The sequence below is a fragment of the Phacochoerus africanus genome, chromosome 11 (genome assembly GCF_016906955.1).
Source record: "Phacochoerus africanus isolate WHEZ1 chromosome 11, ROS_Pafr_v1, whole genome shotgun sequence".
Taxonomy (NCBI): domain Eukaryota; kingdom Metazoa; phylum Chordata; class Mammalia; order Artiodactyla; family Suidae; genus Phacochoerus; species Phacochoerus africanus.
Genome location: NC_062554.1, coordinates 107,942,819 through 107,967,738, shown reverse-complemented (window position 1 = coordinate 107,967,738; position 24,920 = coordinate 107,942,819). Strand labels below are relative to the sequence as shown.

General features: G+C 36.5%; 1 protein-coding gene and 1 long non-coding RNA gene across 2 annotated transcripts in view; one reads left to right on the top strand and one right to left on the bottom strand.

The window, feature by feature from the left end:
- STARD3NL (STARD3 N-terminal like) overlaps positions 1–3,617 on the bottom strand; it is a 43,604-nt gene extending 39,987 nt beyond the window's left edge. The window contains exon 1 of the mRNA XM_047752508.1: positions 3,396–3,617. The gene's annotated coding sequence lies outside the window, so the exon portion shown is untranslated. The remainder of the gene's footprint in view (positions 1–3,395) is intronic.
- A 145-nt stretch (positions 3,618–3,762) lies between these two features.
- LOC125110856 (uncharacterized) overlaps positions 3,763–24,920 on the top strand; it is a 44,280-nt gene continuing 23,122 nt past the window's right edge. Inside the window, exons 1-2 of the long non-coding RNA XR_007130751.1 lie at positions 3,763–3,964; positions 5,921–6,048. This is a non-coding gene — a long non-coding RNA (uncharacterized LOC125110856). The remainder of the gene's footprint in view (positions 3,965–5,920; positions 6,049–24,920) is intronic.

Here is a 24,920-nt window from a genome sequence, read left to right as displayed (position 1 = left end):
ATGAGCAATCTTAAAGGATAGAGAATTTGGTCAAAATATCCAGGAGACGGCTTCAGGAGCAAAAGCTCTCTTTTGGCTGAATTTAAATATCTTCCAACATTCAAGAAAGGTGTTACTAATTCCATTAACATTATTCTGATGTGACCAATGGAAAAGAAAATCTCCATTAAGCTATAGGAGGTACCAGAAACTAAATTTAGGTATTTGTTAATTTACTATTATTCACCCACCATATCTCAATTATAAATAATAAAACAAGCAAACCTTAGAAATAAAGAATGGGTAATTTTAAATTGTAGAAACATAGTACATTTTTCAGCCATATTATTTAGAAACTGATTTTTACTCAGTTTTTAAAATGATAATACATTACTAAGAAAGAGAAGTTGTATTCCTGAGCTGACCCAACAGCTTCCTCAATTATAGGAAGAAATTCCACTTATCAGTCAAAACTATGAGCCAGTTAAAAAGTTCAGCAATATTCCCACACTTGTAAGCATGGTTAAAGCTGGAAAAACAATAAATCGTAAACTCCCTTACAAAAATTGTGCAATGAAAATTTAAATTTTAAAGTCATTCTGAAACCACTTTCTACTAAGAAAACCAAGATTCATCAGAAAGTTTATACCTGATCTCTGTTGAAAAAGAGAAGTAAAATAAAGCAGAAGGTTATTTTAGCCCACGAAGCAGCGCTGTTTCATCTTTTAAAAATTAACCTTATATGAGTTTATGGACAGAAAATACATGATGCTGAAATACATATATAGAGACCCCTTGTGATGGTATTTTCCAGAAGCAAGCATATCAGGGGAAGAAGAAGAAAAAAAAAACAAACAAAAAACAAAACAAAACAAAACCACTAGTCTGAGTATCCGCAGAGTGAGAATTTGGGAATTCAGTCCCAGGTATGTCTTAAAAAGCAATGAACATCAATGGGCCACCACAGCCCCACTTTTAAATTAAGAGGACTGAATAATGATCTTCAGAATGTTATTTCATAAAATACCAAATTTCAAAGAGTGGAGATTTGTAGTTGGTGTTATATACTCAGGAAAGCAATGAGGTGGAATGGCATGGAGGAAGCTTTGGGGGCAGGCTAACTCAAGTTCAAACTTAGGCGCTCTCAGCACCAGTGGGGTGGCCTTAAGTGGAAGTTTCCAAGAAGGAGTAACATTTATCTCTGCAATAGGTTAAAGGATCAGAATGTACTTGGTACACTGTAGACACTAAATAAAGGCAAACATTAAGTTCCTGGTCAGTAACAAATGTTCTAATAGAAAACAGTAATCCACTTGACAATGCAGTTTCCTAGAGCTTGGCTTGGAAAAGAGCAGGGACTGACTGTCTACACATTAGTACTGGAGGGGACCTGCGATAGGGAGTAGGAAGGATAAAAGCAGGGAGCTGAAGATAAGCAGAAGCTAGGAGTCCTGCAGGTGGTAACAATAAACAAGAAAGAAACACCAAGTCTTCTTGAGGGAAGAAGACATTTTTCCATTAAGGAAAGAGGTCCTCTGGTGAAAAAAAAAAAAAAATACAGTGGTTTTCTACAATGATCTCATAACAAGTATGAAGCAGAGAACAGGTCAGCATCTATGAATGTCACTAAAAAAAAAAAAAAATGAAGAGCTTTGACAATATATAAATCCTATCTCCCCTTGCCTGTTGGCAATTCTTATGTGGGGCTGAGAAGATCTCACTCCTGCCCACCTCTCAAGGGTCGTCACCTCCTGCTGTCCTCCCACCTGACTCTCCCCTCAGTTCATTCCACTCACACAGCTTTTCTTCTATCACTGGAACATGCCAAACACCTTTTTTCTTTAGCTCCTTTGCTCTGCTACTTGTGCTTGGAAACTTCCAGCAGCTCTTCCCAGTGGCTGACTCATTCTAATATTCAGGTCTCATTCAAACTTCCTCAAGGAAGTCTTCCCTGACTACCCATATATAAATTTTCCCCCACACACATTCCAGCCCCTTACTCTGTAATATTTTTTCCTAGCATTTATTATTATCTAACTCTGTCATTTCTGTTACATATTTACAGTATCTCCACCAAAATGGAAGGTCTTTGAGGCCGGGATCTTTACATTTTTCAGTATTAAATCCCCCACATCTAAAACAAAGCATGGCATAGATGAAGCGCTCATCAGATAAACTGTTCCAAAGAATAAATTCAGATGATAATAACCATCCTGCTGTGAACATAAGGCAAAGTCCCCTGAAGCAGTTTAATTTCATTTCTTTAATGCAATTTTATGCAATAATGCAATCTTATGCAATAATGCAGTCTTAAAAGGTCAATGTTTGAGACAGCAAGATTTAAAGAGAATGAATTCTTCATGACAATACAAAATATTATATATGGATGCATATACTGCACAATATGCATTTTCACTTTATGAGCATGAATCCTGCCCCACTTTATTAGAGTCCATAAATAAAGCCAACAGAACCATAAGTTGTTTTGTTTTGTGAGTGTATGGGTAGACGGGCTATATATAGATAATTCATATATATATATATAAATATATATAAATTAGTTTTCAGAACCCTTTTGAACAAAGAACTCTGAGATGAACAAATTGAACTAACTCCAGTATTTGTCAGAGGTTTGACCTGTTACTTTATTACCTTGCTAAACTTATTCAAACTAAGTCAAGTGATGAATTCAGTGATTCCATCTGTGAAACAGAAGACAAATGACATGGTGAACAAATGGCACATTAAGAGAATGATAATCCCATTATCCCTGAGAATGATAAGAAACGTTGCATAGTGTTAAGTCATGTTTGAACTAAAGAGGAGAGAGAAAAAAAAATCCCTTTCTAAACCTAAGCCAAAAATAAGCATGCTCCTGAGATTTCAAAATATGGCCAGATACCCACGAGTGAGCAAAGCAATGAACTGAAACCAGAACCAGAACATTCGTGACTTGTGCTTTAATTTTTAAATTTTGTTTTGAAAACAGCTTTTCTTAATGAATAAAAGAGGTCAGTAACAAACCTCCTCTGTTTCAACGCACTATTCTGCACTCTTGGTCACTCTGGAGGGCCCACGGGGCCAGCACTGGGCTGGATCCCACCAAAGACTCCTCGGGGTCCGCAGGGTGAAGGAATGAAGACCTCACTACCTGCATCCACTCCCCGAAACCCAGCCCAAACCCTGGATGACAAGGGCCTCTGAAATCTGAAACTTCACTTTTGTATCCTTTATAAACAGAGCCTGCCTAGCCCCTCCTCCGCCTCCTCTGATTTCGGCGACGCTCAACACACAGAACCGAACGCTTGGCTAGGACCTCCGATAGCGGGTCTTCAGTAAGCCCCCGGCAAATCATCTGATCCCAGATGACTCAGTTTTCCAATCTGTCAAATAGGGAGACGAGAAACCCAGCCTACCTCATCGGGTGGTTCCCGGCTGGCCGCCTCAGGCTGGCCGGGCGACAGCGGCTCCCGGACTGTGCCCGCAGGAGTCCTTGCGGGCGGAGGGGCGGAGCTGGGCGGGGCGGGACCGGGAATCTAGCCCTGCGGACCACACACAACCCACCGCCAGTGGAAAGGTGCCCCCAGACCTTCTCGAGTACCCGTCCCGTGACGTCATCACGCTGACGTCGACGCACAGAGGCCGCATCTTGCCCGAGGGACCAAAGATCCGGCTGGGGCTTGGGCCCCTGTATCAGAGTCAGCGATTGGTGAATAACTCTGTCAATCATCTACTACCCAGTAAGGGTCGCGGGAAGGCGGGAGGGAGCGGGCTGCCCTGCCCTGAGTCAAGAGTGGGAATCTAAAAATCTGGCTTTGAGGGCGCAGAGCTAGTTCGATTTACTCGAGTGCGCCTAACCCTCCTCGTAGATTCCGCTTCCGCCTTCCTTCATTCTCTTGATGGGGATTTAGGCTACAGCACTGGGAAAATAATCATGGGACTGGATTTCAGGGCCCTGGCCACCTCAGCTCTCCAGGAATGAAAAGTAGGACATTGGATTTCTCTGTTCAGGCGTCACCTCAGCTTTGATTTCTCTTCAGGCCTCGACACTTAGGATACTTTTTCTGTGCTCTTATTGCATAACACCACTATCTTAATTGTCACAGTTAATTGTCATATTTTCCCCACAGTATGTATATGTTTTCCCACAAAATTGGCATCCTTTAATTATTAATTCAAATTATGTTTATATTTTAAGTAAACTTTTCCCCCCATTAGATGCTACAGTTACCTTGTTCAAATATATGAAGGAATACGTTACATTATGAACATTTTCCTTCCGCTTCCGGTTGCTCAGGCATTCAGTTTGCCTATTAGAGTCAGTGCCTCAGTCGGTGTTGCTGACCTTGGATATTCTTCCAAAGACATTATAAGTGCTATTATTAATTCTAAATTACACCTCACTGTAAATTTAAACATCACAAATTACGCTAATGGCAGTAACTACAAACCGGTCCCTATATGATGACTCCTCGTTCCTGCGCATTTATAGATCTGTAGATGTTACTTTTTTTCCCATTTGACATTATATCCTGGAGATCTTTCCATTTCTATGTATAAATTTACCATATTCTTTTAAAATTTGCTTGGTAGTCCTCAGAACCAGTAGATTTAATCTATGATTCCATTTCTCTCAGACATGTAGTTTGCTTCTTCTTTGCTACCTTCAACATATGTTTGTGTCTTTTTGTACCTGTATCCAAGTGTTCTCTAGGGTAGAGATACTAACATGAAAATGTTCTGGATAGAATATGCACATTTTAAATCTCAGCGTAGATTCCTACCATTTGTTCCTAATAAGTAGCTGTTACAACTAATATTCTTACCCTAAATATGAGTACCCCTTTCCCTGCCCTGTCGCCAAAAGTAACGAAATACAATTTTTAAAATTTTCTGAATTGATGTGTGTGACAAATTGTTGAGATAACGTGTACAAAAAAGTGTGATAATTCTGAATGTGTATCTTGGTAACAAAGTCAATACACTTGTGTTACCACCTCCTAGATCAAGATTTTTAGATATTTACCAGCAGTATAGTGTTCCTTCTTAGTAGTTGCAACCTACATAGAAATAGCCACTATTCTGAATTTTATCACCAAAATTAGTTTTCCTGCTTTTGAATGGTTATAAATGGCCATACATAGTGTATACTCCTGTGTGCCTCTTTTCACTAAGTAATATGTTTGTAAGGTTGATCCATATTAAAGAACAGTGAATAAAATTTCTTCATTTTCATGTTTGTATATAATCTCAAATTTTCTTTATTCTAATATTGTTTGACATTGGGTTGTTTAAAATTAGGGATGACTACAAATGATGCCGCTATGAATATTCTTGTAACCTGTTTGTTGATGTGCATAGTTACACATTTGATTTTGATATATATATCTAAGAATAGTATTTCTGTGCCAGAGGATATACCTATATTCAGTATTAGTAGACACTGACAAACAGTTTTTTGGCTTTGTCAATTTACAATTCACATCTTTGCCAATACTTAATATTCTCAGTTTTGTGTTCATCGTCTTTTTTGTTTTCAACTTTATTGAGACAAACAATATACAAAAGTTGCAAATATTTAATGTGTACACTTTAATGAGTTTGGATGTATGCATGGATCTGTGATGCCATCATTGCAAACAAGATAACAAATATATACATTACCACCAACAGATTTCTTGTGACCCCCTCTTGCTTTTTTTTTTTTTTTGGTAGTAAGAATACATAGCAAGAGGTATGCCATCTTAGGTTATTAAGTGAACAACAACCTTGTATACAACTGTAACTTTATAATCATTGAAAAATTCTCTGTTTTATCCACCCCTCATCCTCTGGCAACCACCAAGTCTATTCTTTCTATCTATGAGTTTGACTATATAAAAATACTTCATTTAATTGGAATCATGCAATATTTGTTATTGTATGACTGACTTATTTCCAGGCATAATGTTTTCCATGGTGATGCTGTGTCTCTACCTCCTCCCTCTGAACCTTGTGAGAGCCACGAACTAGGCTGGATTTTGGTGTCTGCCCTTCAGATGATTGGTGCCATAAGAGGGCCACAAGCGGGTAAGAGGTTTTGCTACAACTGCAGGTCACCCTCTCCCCATCCCCAAGTAGAGTCCCACTTAGCCCTCGCCTCACACTCCCCCAGGTTCAGGTTCTGGGTCCCAACAGCTGCTGAAGCAGCCCATGAGAGGTTTTAGCCCTGAACTGTATATCCCAGAAATCTCTAGGTATTATCTAAAAAAGACAGATACTGTAAAGAAAAAGTGATGATTGAACCAAATGAAGCAATATCAGAGTAAAAAGATGTCTCTTGTACAACTGATCTACATCAAAGACCCTTTAAGCAGGTAGAACTAGATAATGCCATTATTTGAAAGGCAAATAATCCAGCTGGATTTGAAAGGCAATAAATACATGGAGTACCACTTTAGCTTTTGCTTCAGTCAAAGCAGTTGTTACTTAGATAAAAGGACATTTATAATGAAAAATGAATTTTGATAAAAATGTAGAGGTTTAGATAATATTTATTTCTAGGTCCATCCATGATGTCCCTAATGGTAGGATTTTCTTCTCTTTTAAGGCCAAATAATAGCCTGTTGTATGCATTTTCTTTATCCATTCATCTGTTGATGGAAAGTCAGGGTGTTTCTAAACCTTGACTATTGTGAATCATGATGCAATAAACATGGCAATGTAGATATGATTTCAATTCTTTTGGATATATCCAGAAATGAAATTACTGGATTAGATGGTAAAAGAATTAGAAAATATGAACAGACTTATAACAAGTAAGAAAAATGAATCAGTAGTCAAGAACTTCCCAACAAAGGAAAGTCCAGGACCAGGTGGCTTCATTGGTAAATTTTACCAAACATTTAAAGAAGAATTAGCACCCATCTTTCTCAAAATTCTTCAAAAAATTTAAAAGGAGGCAACATTTCCAAATTCATTGTACAAGGCCTGTGTTACTCTGATACCAAAACTAGATAAAGACATTACAAGAGAAGAAAATTGCAGCTCCATATCACTGATGAATGTAGATGCAAAAGTTTGTAACAAAAATTTAGTGAATAGAATTCAACAGTGCAGTAAGGGAGTTGTACACCTTGGTCAAATGGAATTCATCCCGGGGATGCCAGGATGGCTCACCATGTATAAGTCAATCAATATGATATTAACAAATGAAGAGTGAAAAATTATATGATTGTCTCAATAGATGCAGAAAAACTTCTGACAACATTCAGCATCTCTTCGTGATAAAAAAATACTCTTAACAAGTTAGGTATAGACCCAATGTACCTCAACATAATAAAGACCAAATATGAGAAGCCCACAGCTAACATGATACACAGGGGTGAAAAGTTGAAAGCTTTTCTTCTAAGATCAGGAACAAGGCAAGGGTGCCCACTATTACCACTTACGTTCAACATATAACACAGACAGTTCTAGCCAGAGCAATTAGTCAAGAAAAAGAAATAAAAGGCAACCAAATTTAAAAAGAGGTAAAATTGTCTCTATTTGCAGGTGACATGATCTTATACATAGAAAATCTTAAAGATTATATGCACAAACAAACCTGTTAGAATTAATAAAAAATTCAGGAAAGTTTCAGAATACAAAATCAATATGCAAAATTTAGTTGCATTTCCATCCACCAACAATGAACTACCCAAAAAAGAAATTAAAAAATCTCATTCGCAATAGAATCAAAATCAATAAAATATTTAGAAATAAGTGAAAGGTGGTGAAATGACCTCCTTTAGGAGGTGAAATATTTATATACTCGATAGTACTATACATTGATGAAAGACATTAAAGGAAATCCAAATAAATGGGAAAACATCTTGTGTTCATGGGTTGGAAAACTTAATATTATTAAAATATTCAGACTACTCAAAGGAAATCTATGTATTCAATGCTATTCCTATCAAAATTCTACGGATAATTTTTTACAAAAAATAGAAAATAATTATAAAATTTATATGGAACACCAAAAGACCTAGCAAGCCAAAGTGACTTTGAGAAAGAAAAACAAACCTAGAGATAACATGCTTCCTGATTTCAAAATATATTACGAAGCTACCAAAGTTAAAGCAATATGATACTGGAATAAAGACAGACATATAGACGGATAGAACAGATAGAGAGCCCAGAAACAAACCCACACATATATAGGCAAGTGATCATCAACAAGGTTGCCAAGAATACACAATGCAGAAAGGAGTCTCTTCAGAACATAGTGTAAGGAAAACAATGTTCACATGTAAAAAGTATGAAAATAGACCCCAAACTTAAAATATACACAAAAATCAATTCAAAATGGATCAAAGATTGAAACATAATACCTAAAAATATAAAACTCCTAGAAGAAAATCAGAAAAGTTTCATAAGAGTAGTCTTGGCAATGGTTTCATGGATACAACACCAGAAACACAGACAAGAGAAGCAAAAATAGATAAATGGGACTACGTTAAACCAACAAGCTTCTGCACAGAAAAGGAAAAAAAAAAAAACCCAAAAGACTGAAGAGGCAACCTGTAAATAGACGAAAGTATTTCCAAACCACACATTTAATAAGGCATTACTTTCTGAAAAAATAAGGAATACTTACAACTCTTTAGCAAAAACCAAAAAACAAACAAAAAACAAACCCCCAAATATCCCACTTAAAAATGGTCAAAGGATTTGAAAAGACATTTCTTTGAAGACATACAAATGGCTAATAGATATATGAAAAGCTGCTTAATGTCACTAGTCATCAAAGAAATGCAAATCAAACCACTTTGAGATATCACCTCTCATCAGTTAGGATGTTTAGCAAAATAACAAGTGTTGGCAACATGTGGAGAAATTGGAACTCTTGAACACTATTGGTGGGTATATAAAATGGTGCATCCACTTTGGAAAATAGAATGGAGGATTTTTGGTAATGTTAAACATTCTGATGTATCTATAGGTTATCATATTGTGGATTTAATTTGTATTTTGTGGATGACAAAAGAAAGAGTTTAGCACCTTTTCATATGTCTTTATATCTTTTGGATATTATCTTGTGGAGTGCCTATTCAAGTTTTTTGCCCATTTTAAAATTAGATTATATGTCTTTTTCTTTGTGCCTTGGGCTAGAATAGTGCTGTGCACTGTGAGAAAAATGTTTTGGAATGTCAGTGGTGAAAATAACAGAATAGGTAACTTTTTTTTTTTTCCCACTGTACAGCAAGGGGGTCAGGTTATCCTTACATGTATTCATTACAATTACATTTTTCCCCCACCCTTTGTTCTGTTGCAACATGAGTATCTAGACAAAGTTCTCAATGCTACTCAGCAGGATCTCCTTGTAAATCTATTCTAAGTTGTGTCTGATAAGCCCAAGCTCCCGATCCCTCCCACTCCCTCCCTCTCCCATCAGGCAGCCACAAGTCTCTTCTCCAAGTCCATGATTTTCTTTTCTGAGGAGATGTTCATTTGTGCTGGATATTAGATTCCAGTTATAAGTGATATCATATGGTATTTGTCTTTGTCTTTCTGGCTCATTTCACTCAGGATGACAGTCTCTAGTTCCATCCATGTTGCTGCAAATGGCATTATGTCATTTTTTATGGCTGAGTAGTATTCCATTGTGTATATATACCACATCTTCCGAATCCAATCATCTGTCGATGGACATTTGGGTTGTTTCCATGTCTTGGCTATTGTGAATAGTGCTGCAATGAACATGTGGGTGCATGTGTCTCTTTAAGTAGAGTTTTGTCCAGATATATGCCCAAGAGTGCGATTGTGGGGTCATATGGAAGTTGTATGTATAGATTTCTAAGGTATCTCCAAACTGTTCTCCATAGTGGCTGTACCAGTTTACATTCCCACCAGCAGTGCAGGAGGGTTCCCTTTTCGCCACAGCCCCTCCAGCACTTGTTATTTGTGGATTTCTTAATGATGGCCATTCTGACTGGTGTGAGGTGGTATCTCATGGTAGTTTTGATTTGCATTTCTCTTATACTCAGCGATGTTGAGCATTTTTTCATGTGTTTGCTGGCCATCTGTATATCTTCTTTGGAGAAATGTCTATTCAGGTCTTTTGCCCATTTTTCCATTGATTGATTGGCTTTTTTGCTGTTGAGTTGTATAAGTTGTTTATATATTCTAGAGATTAAGCCCTTGTCGGTTGCATCATTTGAAACTGTTTTCTCCCATTCTGTAAGTTGTCTTTTTGTTTTCTTTTTGGTTTCCTTTGCTGTGCAAAAGCTTTTCAGTTTGATTAGGTCCCATGGGTTTATTTTTGCTCTTATTTCTATTGCTTTGGGAGACTGACCTGAGAAAATAGAATAGGTAACTTTGATGGCCTATCCCTCCACATAAATATTGATAAGTTAAGCAGAAACAGTCAGAGTCAACTTTGCTAGACGTTAGGAAAACAAAGGTTTCAAAGAACCAACGAGGTGTTGAATCAAGGCAAGGCAACTTTACAATGGTAGAAAGGTTTTGGGTGTTTGTACTTGCCCTTGACCAGCCCCCTCCCATATGCTCAGTGGTCTCAAAAAATATGAGAATATTTAAAGAGATACATTATAATTTGGATCTTTAAGGATATAAGTGATATAAAGCAGTAAGAAAGCAAGTGTAAGATGGAGGACAAGCATTATAAGAAACGGCAGCAGTAATGTGTGAGTAACCTTGAGAGTAGCCATGATTAAATGGTACATGAAACTATAGGGTCATAAGTTAACTCAATTGATTAAATCATTTTAAATTCTGAAGCCTGTACTTGGTCATAAGAAAAGAGACATTTACATATTTTTTTCTTATATTCCCTTTATTACCAGGTTGCAACTAAAATAATCTTAAGAGTTTGTCTAAAGGGGACAGTCTTTTTAGTAATTTGGTAATTAGACATATTGTTACCAAACCAAACTTGGGTCTCTTTGCCCAGTGTGCAGTAAAGCCAATCCACTGACACTAGGTTGTAGTGAAGGAAAGTGCAGCATTTATTGCAGTCCACCAAACAAGGAGAATGGGTATCTTGTGCTAAAAAAACCTGAACTCCCTAATGACTTTAAGGGAAGGGTTTTTGAAGACCACATGAGGGAGACAGTCACAGGGTGTGTGATCAACTTATGAATGATTCTCTGATTGGTTAATGGTGAAGTAACAAATCTTTGGGAATCTAAATCATCAACCTCTGGTTCCAACAAGTTTAGGGTCTACTTGTTGATGGTCAGCATGCGGTTACCTTCTGCCTGATGGGGGTTTCAGCATTTGTAAAATAACTCAAAGATATGACTGAGGATATTGTCTGTAGCCCTTTTGGGTGAATTAAAGGTCTTTGATTTTGTTTTATGGGTAACTATTATTATTTTGTCTTGCTTGACTGGTTTTGTTTGTTTGTTTCTTCATTTCTCACTTACCTGATTTAATTTTCTCTTTGGAACTGGGAGAAGGCCTAGGAAGCTAGAGTTTTTCTATAAATAAGACATGAGGGTCATGTGGGGGTCTGTCCCTGGGAAGGCCCAGCAGGGTCCTGCGTGGCTTCAAAATAACTAATGCACATTGCAGTTTAGTGCCCATTAAATAATACTACTATATAAATTAAAAAGTGAAAAACCTAGGACAGATGGTTTCATTTTTAAAAAGAAAAACACATCAGTCCTGGAGAAGAATGAAATAGTGACTACCTGATAGAAAGGCGATAGCTGTACTGTCTAAAGAGACATGTTCTGAGGTTAAGTTGGGATATTGGATCTGATCCAAGATAGACTTTAAATGTTAATTTACTCTTAAACAAAATATAAATTCCTGTAGAATTTTTTGAAAAGACAACTTCAGCTGCAGCACTTTAACTATTAGGAGTCGAAAAGACTTAAGTAAAACCTGACTCATGAAAACAGAGCCAATGTTAGCACTTCATAGAATTTTGCCAACCCAAAACATCATTGAATTTGGTCATTCTCATCCTGTTCTCTCCTCATTTGAGGGATTTGGTTGCATTTTGGTGAAGCTGTTTATCTCACCATGGTCCCTCACGTAACACAGGACCACAACCCCAATGTACATCCTCTTCTATTCCCAAGTGAGTCAAGACAGCCAGGAAGAAGGCTTTCTTCTACCACTGTGACTCATGGCACATGAGACTGAGTTGGTGCCCCAGAGTAGGAAACCACAGCACCCCCTTACATGTGGACCTGATGTTGGTCAAGGCTGGTCAAACCACCAAATCCACATATCAAATTAGGCCTCCGTCTTGCATAGTTGCTACAGAGTCATACAGAGGTCATTGGTCTATTCTTCCCAGCTATGTTTGTAAAGTTTTCATACAATGCTTATGTTGGCAAATAGCAACTTCTTTAAGATTCTACTGGTAACATGTGAGGAAGGGCTAAAATAATGGCAGAATATCCAGGAAATTAATGCTTGTCATTATCATTAATTATTATTATTATTTTTATATTTTTGCCTTTTCTAGGGCTGCTCCTGTGGCATATGGAGGTTCCCAGGCTAGGAGTCTAATCAGAGCTGTAGCCGCCAGCCTTCGCCAGAGCCACAGCAACGCAGGATCTGAGCCGCGTCTGCAACCTACACCACAGCTCACAGCAATGCCGGATCCTTAACCCACTGAGCAAGACGAGGGATTGAACCTGCAACCTCATGGTTCCTAGTTGGATTCGTTAACCACTGAGCCACGATGGGACTCCAATCATTAATTATTTTCAAAGTAAGTTTTCCACATAGCTTTTTTTGACTTTTCAGGGTTTTCTTAGTTTTTTTGTAAGCTTTATAACCTGAGGTTCTTTCTATGTTAAAAAAGGAATTCAAGTAAATGTATTGTTAGGAATTCTTAACTTCTGGAAGCACCATTTTTTTTTTGGCTGCCCTGTGGCATGTGGAGCTACCAGGCCAGGGATCAGATCTGAACTGCAGCTGTGAACTAAGCCAGAGCTGCAGCAAACGCCAGATCCCTAACCCACAGTGCCAGTCGGGGATCGTACCCTCATCCCAGCTTGCTAAAGATGCTGGCAATCCCATTGCACCACAGCAGGAGCTCCTAAGCACCATGTTGATGTAACATTCCTCCATAAAATTATGCTGTTCGTAAAAGTGCTGGATATTAGATTCCAGTTATAAGTGATATCATATGGTATTTGTCTTTCTCTTTTGACTTCTTAAGTTTTGTTGACTTTTTCTATTTTCTATTCTCTATTTCAGTTATTTTTGCTTTAATCTTTATTATTTCCTTCCATCTTCTAAATTTATCCTTACTTTGCTCTTCTTTTCTGATTACTTGAGATGTAAAGTTAGGTTATTGACTTGAAATCGTTCTTCTTTTTTTAATATAGGTGTTTACTGCCATAAACTTTTCTCTTAGTACTACTTTCACTGCATCCCATAAGTTTTGTTATGTTGTGGGGTTTTTTTCATTTTTATTTGTCTCAAGTTATTTTATTTTTCCCCTTTTTTGACCCAATTTATTCTTTCAGAGTGTGTTGTTTAATTTCTGCATATTTGTGAATTTTCCAGTTTTCCTTTTGCTATTGATTTCTAATTTCATCCCATTGCAGCCAGAAAAGATACTTGGTATGATTACAGGCTTCTTAAATTTGTTAAAACTTATTTTGTGGCCTAACATGTGGTCTATCTTGGAGAATGTTCCATGTACACTTAAGAATAATGTGTATTCTGCTGCTGTTGGGTGAAATGTTCTGTGTGTCTGTTAGGTCTAATTAATCTATTAGTATTCAAGTCTTCCTGGCCCTTATTGATTTTTTTGTCTGGTTGTTCTATTCATTATTAAAACTGAGCTAGTGAAGTCTCCTACTGTTATCATGTTGCTATGTATTTCTCCAATTCTGTCATTGTTTACTATATATATTTGGGGTTTCTGTCAGGGGCATATATATTTGTAATTGTTATATTTCTGTGGTTAATTGACCCTTTTATCATTATAAAATATCTTTGACTCTTGTGACAGTTTTTGACATAAAGTCTAATTTGTCTGTTTTAACTATGGGCATCCCTCCTCTATTTTGATTACTATTTGCATGGTGAATCTTTTTACATTCTTTCATGTTCAGCCTATGTGTGCCCTTAGATTTAAAGTTAGTCTCTTGTAGACAGCATATGGATGGATCTATTTGTGTTTTTTCTAATCTGTCTAATCAATCTATATCTTTTGGTGATCTATTTCCATTTTTAAAGTAGTACCTGATAGGGGAAGACTTGGTATGGCCATTTGTTAATAGTTTTCCGTGTATTTCAGCTATTCTGTCTCTTTTCCTCTCTTGCTACCTTCTTTTGTGTTTCATGGATTTTTTTGTAGTAATATACTTTGATTCCTTTCTCATTTCATCTTATAGACCTTCTATAAGTCTAACTTATATTTAATTAGGTCCCATTTGTTTATTTTTGCTTTTATTTCTAGTACTCTAGGAGATGAATACAAAAAATATTGCTGTGATATATGTCAAAGAGTGTGCTGCTTATGTTTTCCTCTGTAAGTTTTATAGTATCCAGTCTTACATTTAGGTCTTTAATAAATTTCGAGTTTATTTCTTATATGGTGTTAGAGAATGTTCCTATTTCATTTTTTTAGGTATAGCTGTCCAGTTTTCTCAGCACTGTGTATTGAAGAGGCTGTCTTCTCTCCATTGTATATTCTTGCCCCCTTGGTTGTAGATTAATTGACCATAGTGCATGGGTTTATTTCTGGGCTTTATATCCTGTTCCAGTGATCTATATGTCTGTTTTGCTCCAGTACCATAATGTTTGTTTACTGTAGCTTTGTAGTATAATCTGAAGTCAGGGAGCCTGATTCGTCCAGCTCTGTTCTTTCTCAAGACTGTTTTGGCTACCCAGAGTCTTTTTTTATTTCCATACTAATTTAAAAAAAATTTGCAGCAGTTCTGTGAAAAATAACATTAGTAATTTGATAGGGATTGCATTGAACCTATAGATGCCTTGGGTAGTGTGGTCTTTTAAATAATATCAATTCTTCCAAATGAGGAACATGGTATAGCTTTCCATCTGTTTGTGTCATCTTCAATTTCTTTTATTAGTGTCTTAGAGTTTTTAGAGTCAGGTCTTTTGCCTCCTTAGGTAGGTTTATTCCTAGATATTTTATTCTTTATGATGTAATGGTTATTGTGATTATTTTCTTAATTTCTATTTTTGATATTTCCGTGCTAGTGTATAGAAATACAACAGATTTCTGTGCATTAATTTTGTATCAAGAAACTTTCCTAAATTCATTGAAAAGCTCTAGTTGTTTTCTGGCAGTGTCTTTAACACTTTTCTATGTATAGCAGCATGTCTACAAACAATAATAGTTTTATTTCTTTTCCAATTTGGATTCCTTTTCTTTTTCTTGTAGGATTGCTGTGGCTAGGACTTCCAAAACTTTGTTAAATAAAAGTGGCAAGAGTGGGCATCCTTGTATTGTTCCTGATCTTAGAGGAAATGCTTTAAGCTTTTCATCATTGAGTATGATATTATCTGTGAATTTATCATATATTCCCTTTATTATGTTGAAGTTAAGTTCCTCTTCGCCCACTTTTTGAAGAATTTTAATCATAAACGGGTGTTGAATTTTATCAGAAATTTTTTCTGCATCGATTGAAATGATCATATGGTTTTTATTCTTCAGTTTGTTATCATGGTGTATCACATTGATAGATTTGTGGATACTGAAAAATCCTTGTATCCCTAGGATAAATCCCAGTTGATCATAATACAATCCTTTTAGTGTATTGTTGGAGTCAGTTTGCTAGTGTTTTGCACTATGTTCATCAATGATATTGGCCTGTAATTTTCTTTTTTGTGTGATATCTTTGTCTGGTTTTGGTATCAGGGTGATGGTGGCCTTAGAGAATGAGTTCTAGATTCTTCCTTCCTGTGTAGATTTTTGGAATATTCTTAGAAAGATAGGCGTTAACTCTTCTCTAAATGTTTGGTAGACTTCACTTGTGAAGCCATCTGGTCCTGGACTTTTGCTTTTTGGGAATTTTTAAATTACTGATTAAATTTAAGTACTGGTCATTGGTCTGTTCATATTTTTTGTTTCTTCCTGATTCAGTCTGGGGAGATTGTACCTTTCTAAGAAATTTTCCATTTCTTCTAGGTTGTCTATTTTACTAGCTTCCAATTGCTTATTGTAGTCTCTTATAATCCTTTGTATTTTTGTGGTGTCAGTTGTAACTTCTTTTTCATTTCTGGTTTTATCGGTTTGGGTCCTCTCCATCTTTTTCTTGATGTCTGACTAAGAGTTTATCAATTTTGCTTTTCTTTTCAAAGAACTAGCTTTTAGTTTCATTGATCTTTTTTTACTGTTTTTTTTTTTTGCTGTTGTTGTTGTTGTTGTTAGTTGGTTTGTTTGTCTTTATGGCCACACCAGCAGCATATGGAAGTTCCCAGGCTAGGGGTTGAGTTGGAGCTTCAGCTGCAGGCCTATGCCACAGCCACAGTGACACCAGATCCAAGCTGCATCTGCAAGCTATGCCACAGCTTGTGGCAATGTCAGATTCTTAACCCACTGAGCAATGCCAGATATCCAACCCTCATTCTTACGGAAATTATGTCAGGTTCTTAACCTGCTGATCTACAATGGGAACTCTATTTTTTTTTAGTCTCTATTTCATTTATTTCTGCTCTAATATTTATGCTTTTTTTCCTTCTACTAACTTTGAGTTTTTTTTTTTTTTTTTATTTTTCTAGTTGCTTTAGGTGTAAGATTAGGTTGTTATTTTGTATTTTTCTTGTTTCCTGGAGTAAGCTGGTATCACTATAAACTTTCCTCTTAGAACTACTTTTGCTGCATAGCATAGGTTTTGGATCATTGTGTTTTCTTTTTCGCTAGTCTCTAGGTATTTTTTCATTTCTTTTTGATTTCTTCAGTGAGCTGTTGATTGTGTAGTTGAATATTGTCTAGCCTCCTTGTATTTGTGGTTTTTTGCAGGTTTTTTCTTGCAGTTGATTTTTAGTCTCGTGGCATTGTGGTCAGAAAAGATGCTTGTTACAATTTTAGTATTCTTAAACTTAGCAGTGTTGCACTGTGGCCCTGCATATGATCTATTGTGGAGAATCTTCCATGTGCTCTTGAAAATAATGTGTATTCTGCTGCTTTTGGATGGAATGCTCTATAAATAGCAAGTAAGTCCATCTGGTCTAATGTGTCATTTAAGGCCTGTGTTTCCTTACTGATTTTTCTGTCTGAATAATCTGTCCATTGATGAAAGTGGGATGTTAAAGATCCCAACTAGGAGTTCCCGTCGTGGCGCAGTGGTTAACGAATCTGACTAGGAACCATGAGGTTGCGGGTTCGGTCCCTGGCCTTGCTCAGTGGGTTAACGATCCGGTGTTGCCGTGAGCTGTGGTGCAGGTTGCAGACGCAGCTCGGATCCTGAGTTGCTGTGGCTCTGGCATAGGCTGGCAGCTACAGCTCCGATTAGACCCCTAGCCTGGAAAAGTCCATATGCCATGGGAGCGGCCCAAGAAAAGGCAAAAAGACAAAAAAAATTAAAAAAAAATAAAGATCCCAACTATTATTGTGTTATTTTCAATTTTTCCTTTTATGTTTGTTAACATTTGACTTATATATTGAAGTGCTCCTATGTTGGGTACATATATATTTACATTTGTCCTATCTTCTTCTTGGATCGATTATTTTATCATTATGTAGTATCTTCTTGGATTGATCACTTGATCATTAAGTAATATCCTTCTTTGTCTCTTGTAACTGTCTTTATTTTAAAATCTATTGTGTGATATAAGAATTGCAACTCCAAATTTCTTTTGTTTTCCTTTTGCATGGAATATCTTTTTCCATCCGATCACTTTTAATCTGTTCATGTCTAGATCTGAAGTGAAATTCTATTAGGCAGCGAATATAAGGGTCTTGTTTTTGTATCCATTCAGCAAGTCTGAATCTTTTGGTTCAAGCATTTAGTTCAGTTAGCAAAGTAAAAGTATAGCTAGCTAGCTAGCTAGCTAGATATACATGGTTAGACTGTATCTTTATATTTTTTAGGACTTAGAATTTGACCTCTTTGCCATGGAATTTGTCACATACTTGGAGGACAGAAAATGTGGAAGTTGAAGAAATGATATTTTGACCAGTAGATTTCTAGTATACCTACAAATTTGAACTTTTCACCCAAATTCCATTAGTTATGGGTGTTCTGATGTGTGTAAGTGAGGTAGGTGTAGTGATTTCTGATGCTCAGAAATTGTCTATAATATTTGGAAACAAGACTACATTAGTTTATTAAGGCTCCTATAACCAAGTGCCTCACACTAAGTGGCTTAATAAAAGAGAAATGTATTATCTCACAGTTCTGGAGGTTAAGAGTCTGAAACCAAAGTGCCAGCAATATTATACTCCCTATGAAAGCTGTAGGGCATAGCCTTCTTTACCTTTATATAACTTCTTGTGGTTGCTACATTCCTTGGCATTCCTTGGCTTGAAGCTGTATCACTCCATTCTTGGCCTCTGTTATCACATGATATTCTTCTTGTGTCTTTAGTTGTCTTCCTTTTCTTATAAGGACACTAGTCTTATAAGAGTAAGGGTCTGCCCTACTCCAGTATGACCTAATCTTATCTAATTACTTCTGCAGCAACCCCATTTCCAATAAGGTTGCATTCGGTGGTTATGACTTCAATGTGTCTTTATAGGTACACAATTCAATCTATAAAAATGAATAAACCTAGTTCTAGAGGTACTGGAGTAGTAATGGTAAGATTCCTTAGAAATGTAAAGGACAAAGAGTAAGACAGAAGCCCAATTATAAGAATTGGAACAGAAAATCAGAATGAAACTGAGATCAAGAATAACTTACTGCCAAAGCAGATTATTAGCAAAAGAGAAAAGGAATTGTGACTAAGGCTTAGATTTTTATAGGACTATAATACTGGGGTCAGTCAGAGAGAGGAGATTATAGAAATTGGGAGCCAGATAGGCACAGATTATCACTAACATTTTTATCTCACATTTAGTGATGTGAATCACTTTGAATAGCCATTTAAGGTTTTTCAAACCATCTTTTATGTGCCAGGTCTTCTGCCAAGTAGCTGGACAGATACAGTGATGGCAGATGTACAATGTCCTTTAGGGCTGTCTGACATTTTGTCAAGACACACAAGTGGCATTTACAGTTGACCTTTGAATAATGTAGGGTTAGTGATGCCAATCCCAGTACAGTCAAAACCCCACATATCCATGTATAATTACAGTCATCTCTCCATATCCAAGGGTCTATAGCTGTGGATTCAACCAACTATGGATTGTGTAGTACTGATATGTATTTAATGAAAAAAATCCACATATAAGAGGATCTGCATAGTTCAAACCTGTATTGTTCAAGAACCTACTGTCTACACAAATGTTACTGACACAGAGCAATCAGACTGATAATTGTTACATAAAACATTTTAATGAATAGAGGGGAGGGATGAATTGATATTGACAATGAGAATATACGTTCTGGGTCCCTCAGCCTACTGCTTCTTTTCTCCATGTGCCCTTTTGGTTTCTGTCTCCTCTGTTCCATCTTTGTTGTTCTGATTTGGCAAACCTGTCTTCCAACCTTATTGTCTGACACTGAAGCCGTAGACTTCTGCTATACATTAAATGTGTGTGTCCTCCCCAAAATTCCTGTTTCTTTTTTTGCTTTTTAGGACAATACCTGCGGCATATGCAAGGTCCCAGGCTAAGGGTCGAATTAGAGCGGTAGCTGCCAGCCTATGCCACAGCCACAGCAATGCGGGATCCAAGCTGTGTCTGCAACCTACACCACAACTCATGGCAATGCCAGATCCTTAACCCACTGAGTGAGGCCAGGGATTGAACCCACATCTTCATGGATGCTTAGGTTCATTACCATTGAGCCACAATGGGAACTCTCCAAAATTCCTGTTGAAACCTGTGCCTGATGTGATGTCATTAGGAAGTGGAGCCTTTGGGAGCTGCTTTCATCATGAGGGTGGGGCCCTCATGAATGTGATTATGTATGACACCCTGGATACCTCCCTAGTGCCTTCTGCCATGTATGCTTACAGTGAGAAGATGGCTGTCTATGAGGAAGCAACCCTCACCAGACATCAAATCTGCCAGGGCCTTGATCTTGGGCTTCTAATCTCCAGAACTGAGAGAGAGAAATTTCTGTTGTTTTAAATCCATCCAGTCTATGGTGTTTTGTTATAGCAGCCTGAATGGATTAAGGCTCCAGTTCTTTCAGTCTTTGTTTCTGCTTTCATGTTTGCTGGCTGGAAGAAAGGTGGAAAGGAAGAATAGAGGTCCTCACTGTATCAGTGAGAAAGCAGAGAGGGAAGGAACTTTGGAAGATACAGATTAATGCTGAAATATAACCTTGCCACAAAAAGGCTGTGTGGCAGAAACACCTTCTCAACCTTCACTGTAATTATCTTTTTGGCCCTCTAGGCTGCTAACCAACTGCTAACTCTGAGGAAAAAATTATTGAATTTGAGCATGCTATGACTTAGGAAAAATGTAATTTTAGTGGTTGACTTGCATGTATACACTTTCTCCCAATCAGCAAAATGGGTAGGTTAGCTGATGTACTTTTTTCCGTATTTACTTTATCATAAGAACCACCTGGAGCAACAGTTAAATGTACAGTTTTTTTCCCCACCCCCAATGCATCAGCCTCACCAGGGAAGCACCTCTGAATATCTATTTTTAATTTAAGAAGAACCTCATGATCAGGCAAGTTTGGAAACATTTTGCAAATGTGAGGAAATATTTCTGAGAAGGAGAATAAAGAGCACTCAACTTATAAAAATCACAACATATATTTGGAAATAACTATTCCATTTACTAAATACATTTTTTTAAAGTAAGGAATATCCAGGTGATATCTTAAATCTTTTCTGAGTTTGAAGATAATGATTTTTCAGATTTATAACCCTGAATTTTCCCCTTTGCCTCATCTTCTATAATAGTATCATCATAATGAATTGCCTAATCACCACACTTAAACTAAATGAGAATTCTAAGTAACGGCTTATAAAACACTGTTATTATTTGTTTTTTAAATAAAACAGTTCTATAGAAATAAAAACTAACCTGCCTCTTAACAAAGTAAGGAAATGGTAATTTTTTTTGAGCACTTACAAGAATTTTATGCCACAATCCCATATAACTGTTTTCAAATTAGAGCAAGATTTCCATTTTACTTATGGAACGGCAGACTTGGAAAAGCAAAGAAGCTTTCCCATAGCCATAGGGTATGTGGTGGGACAAGGTTCCAAGCCCAGATAATTTATTAGGATAGCTAAATCAGTAACTTAAAAGAGATGAAAAGTTAAGAATTCATGTTGTATTTCAGAATTAAATCTCCTATAATCTATATAGAAAAGAAAAAGCTTACAAGTGCTTACTTTAACTCCAAGAGAATGCATACTGCTTTTGTATTGGCAGTTGTGTTGTTTATAGTAACGTCAGGGAAGTCACAGACAGTGGGTTGAATTCTACGGGTGATGAGTAAGTTTAACTATACCAAACAAATAATGAATCAACACAATTTCCCACAAAATGATACAAAAGCAAACTGTAGGAAAATTTCTTGAAAAACAAACTCTCAATTTTTTTATGTCAAGATGCAGAATAATGGAATTTAAATATTCTGCAGTGGTTTATCTGCTCCAGATTTATTTGGTGCTCACCATGGGATTCAGTTCTTTGTTGGCTGTTGTACTAAAGGCCTTAGTTTTGCTGGCGGTTGGCCAGAGGTCAACCCCAATTCATTGCCATGTGGGCCTCTTAAACATGTTTAGGCTCAGAAAAGAGCCAGTTAACGGACAGAAGTCACAATTAAACTAATTAATGGAAGTATTCTAGTCGTTAGACTCAAGTCAGTAGGTACAACTCTCAAGGGGAGAGCATTATATAGGTTGTGAGTACCAGGAAGAAGTAATTGTTGGGGGTCATCTTGAAGTGAGTTTATCACATGAGATCTTTATAGACTTCAACCCACAAGGACCTTTTTCCTTTGCCATAATATTTCTTTTTTTCCCCCTACATCTCAAGAAAATCTTTGTTTTCAAATACATTAAGCCAAGAAATTCACAAATGTGTTATGAGAGATATTGCCTCGATATAAGTAAAATTTTGCTTCTTAGATAGGTATGAAAATAGGAAGAAGAATTACAGAAGCAGCAGAAATTTTCCAACATTCATTCATAATGCAGTGATTTTGGAACAAAGCACACAAATTTATACAAACAGCATATTTTTTGTGTGTTCTGAATATGAATGTCTTTAGTTAGACGTGCTCTCTCTAGTTCCTCAGTGGCCCTTTCCACTGCCCCTGGGCATCTTACAACTCTGGTTGGTTTTTTACATGAATATAAATGACCAGCCTCGTACCAAATTGTTCAAGTTGGGACTCCCTGTGGAATAAGATACCACTTGTCAAAAATTGTTCTGTAAATTTGAGATCTCTCCATTTCTCAGTTTCTTAATGATAAGAGTTTTTCAGAAACTTTTTAATGCTCCAGATGAGGATTAGCATAATAGAGGTACAGCATATAACTCACTGTTTGCTTAGTATAGTCAGCAAACCCAGATAGCAAATATTTCAGGCTTTGTGGGCCACATATGGTTTCTGTCACCTGTCATATGTTAATTTTGTTTTGGTTTTTGTAACTCTAAGAATGTAAAAATCCTTCTTAGCTCCAGGCTGTACGAAAACAGATTGTGAGTTGGATTTGGCCTGTAGCTGTAGTTTTTGAACTTTATTGAAAGATTTGCTTACTGAAACTTTTGATGTTCAAACATTGAAATGCCATAATCCTCAGATTTGAAACACAGGCACATCTCTGTTTCAAAGAGTGATTCAAATTTGCTTATTGAATGTAGTTAATATTTTGTCTTTTTATCAATTAAAGTATTAGTTGAATAGAAAATATAAGCTAAATAATAGTCCACCTGTTATGCTAGACACTTTGTATGCCATTCTGATTTGTAAAATCTCTCCAGGAAATATGTTACCTGTATTATAATTTCATCCTTTTCACTTTTCACTCCTCTTTTTATGGACTGTAAGACATTGGACCTCTTGAATCTTTTCTATCACATTTTCCCACTCATTGTTGGTTTTTGATCATGCTTTTAGGGAAATTTCCTTAATTTTAATTTTTCAATCTTTGCATTAACCCTAAAATGTTGTATTTCTAAGAACCCTTTTGTTCTCCAATTGTTATTAATTTTCCATAAAACTCTGCTTTTGTTTTATAGATGCAACATCTTCTCTGATTGTCCTGAGGATATTAAAGAGAAAGTAGTTTTGAAGAAAACCTCAAAAAACTCCGTTTTTTTTTTTTTTTATCCTGACAGTTTGGTATCTTTCTTTCATACGAGAGAGTTTTATCAAATGCCTCAAATGCTTAATTTCCATTAGTCTTTCATAGTGAGACTCTCCAAAGCAGATTGGAAGCTCTGTGGTTTACCTTGAGGACTGCTCATTCGTTGGCTGTTTTATGTATTTCAGCAAATACCATTGGTAGTGTTATAGCCTAAGGACCACTGAGATCTTCAGAATCTCCTGCCAGTTTCTTGTCTGAGATGAAAGATGGGAGGAGCTTAGCTATCAGTCTTCCATGCATAAGGCAGGAAGGAGGGTGGAGAAGGTAGTTGTATACAGTTTTTGTACTATCTACAAAAAGTCAGTTTTGCCGTATGCCTCCTCATCACTTTCCTCTATACTTTTCAGGTCCTAGTCCTGAGACTTTCCCAGTCTTGGAAAGTCAGCTATCATTCTTCATTCACTGACTGGCTTTGTGGCTAAGGCTTCTTCTGCATTGTAAAATCCATACATGTTCAGTTTTCTGGAAATTAAGATTCCTCCTCTATTGCTATCCCCTTTTCATGCTCTCTTTGTATTTGCCAGTTTATATCTTTTAAGTCTTTTAGGGGATTTTAAAGAGGGAGATTAGATGAATAATTGACTGACTATATTTTTAATGCTTACTTAGTTTTATCTTGTATTTAGTAATTTTAATTTTATTATAATATATCCTTTAGTGATTATATTAAATGCAATTTGAAGGTAGTAAATTTTATGACTTGTAATTACTTAGTTTGCCTTTATGTTTGAATAGTAGTTTATTGATCTGGGAAAGTCAAAAGATTTTTTTTCTAAGGGCTGACTTAGAAGATAGCACCCCATTATCTTCTTGTATCTCGTGTTACTTGTATCTAATTTCAGTCTGACACCTTTTAGATTATAGATAATTTTTGGTTGTTAGTTGCCAGTCAATAAGATTTCCTGTTAGTATTCAAACTAACAGGAAAGTTGGGGTTATAGGACATACCAATGTACCTGCCACCAAGATAAACATTTAGCCATATTTTCTTGGTATTACCCTCGCTATATATGTATATATCCTTTTGCTTATGTGTTTTAAAATATATTGCAGCCATTTTGAGATTTCATACCTAATATTAGCATGCTTTTCAAAAGAATAAGAAATCTTCTATTAGCCACAGTCCTCTTGCTAGGCAAATTAATACTTATTATTTTATAAGTAATGTTTTATATTTTCTTTTTTCTACATTTTAGAATTTTTCATTGATGCTTTTATATTTCACATTAGTGTGTACCAAGGGTAGAGCTTTCTATATGATTTATTTAACCTACTCTGCTTAGCACTTAAGCAGGTTCTTTCACTCTTGCACCAAGCCCTTTTCAGAGAACATTTTCTTCTCTCATTTTCTTTCATTTATGTGTCAATCCCTTTCTTTGTTCACTTTGCTTATTCTGGAAATTCTGGATGTACATGCTATGTCTCTTATCCATTCTTGCATGTTTTCTGCCACTTGGTTCATTTGGAATTCATTTAGGGAAAACTCCTTAGCATGATCTTTCAGCTCACTAATTTGTCTGTCAGATTTGTTTATTTTACTGTTAATCAACCTCTAGAGTATTTGT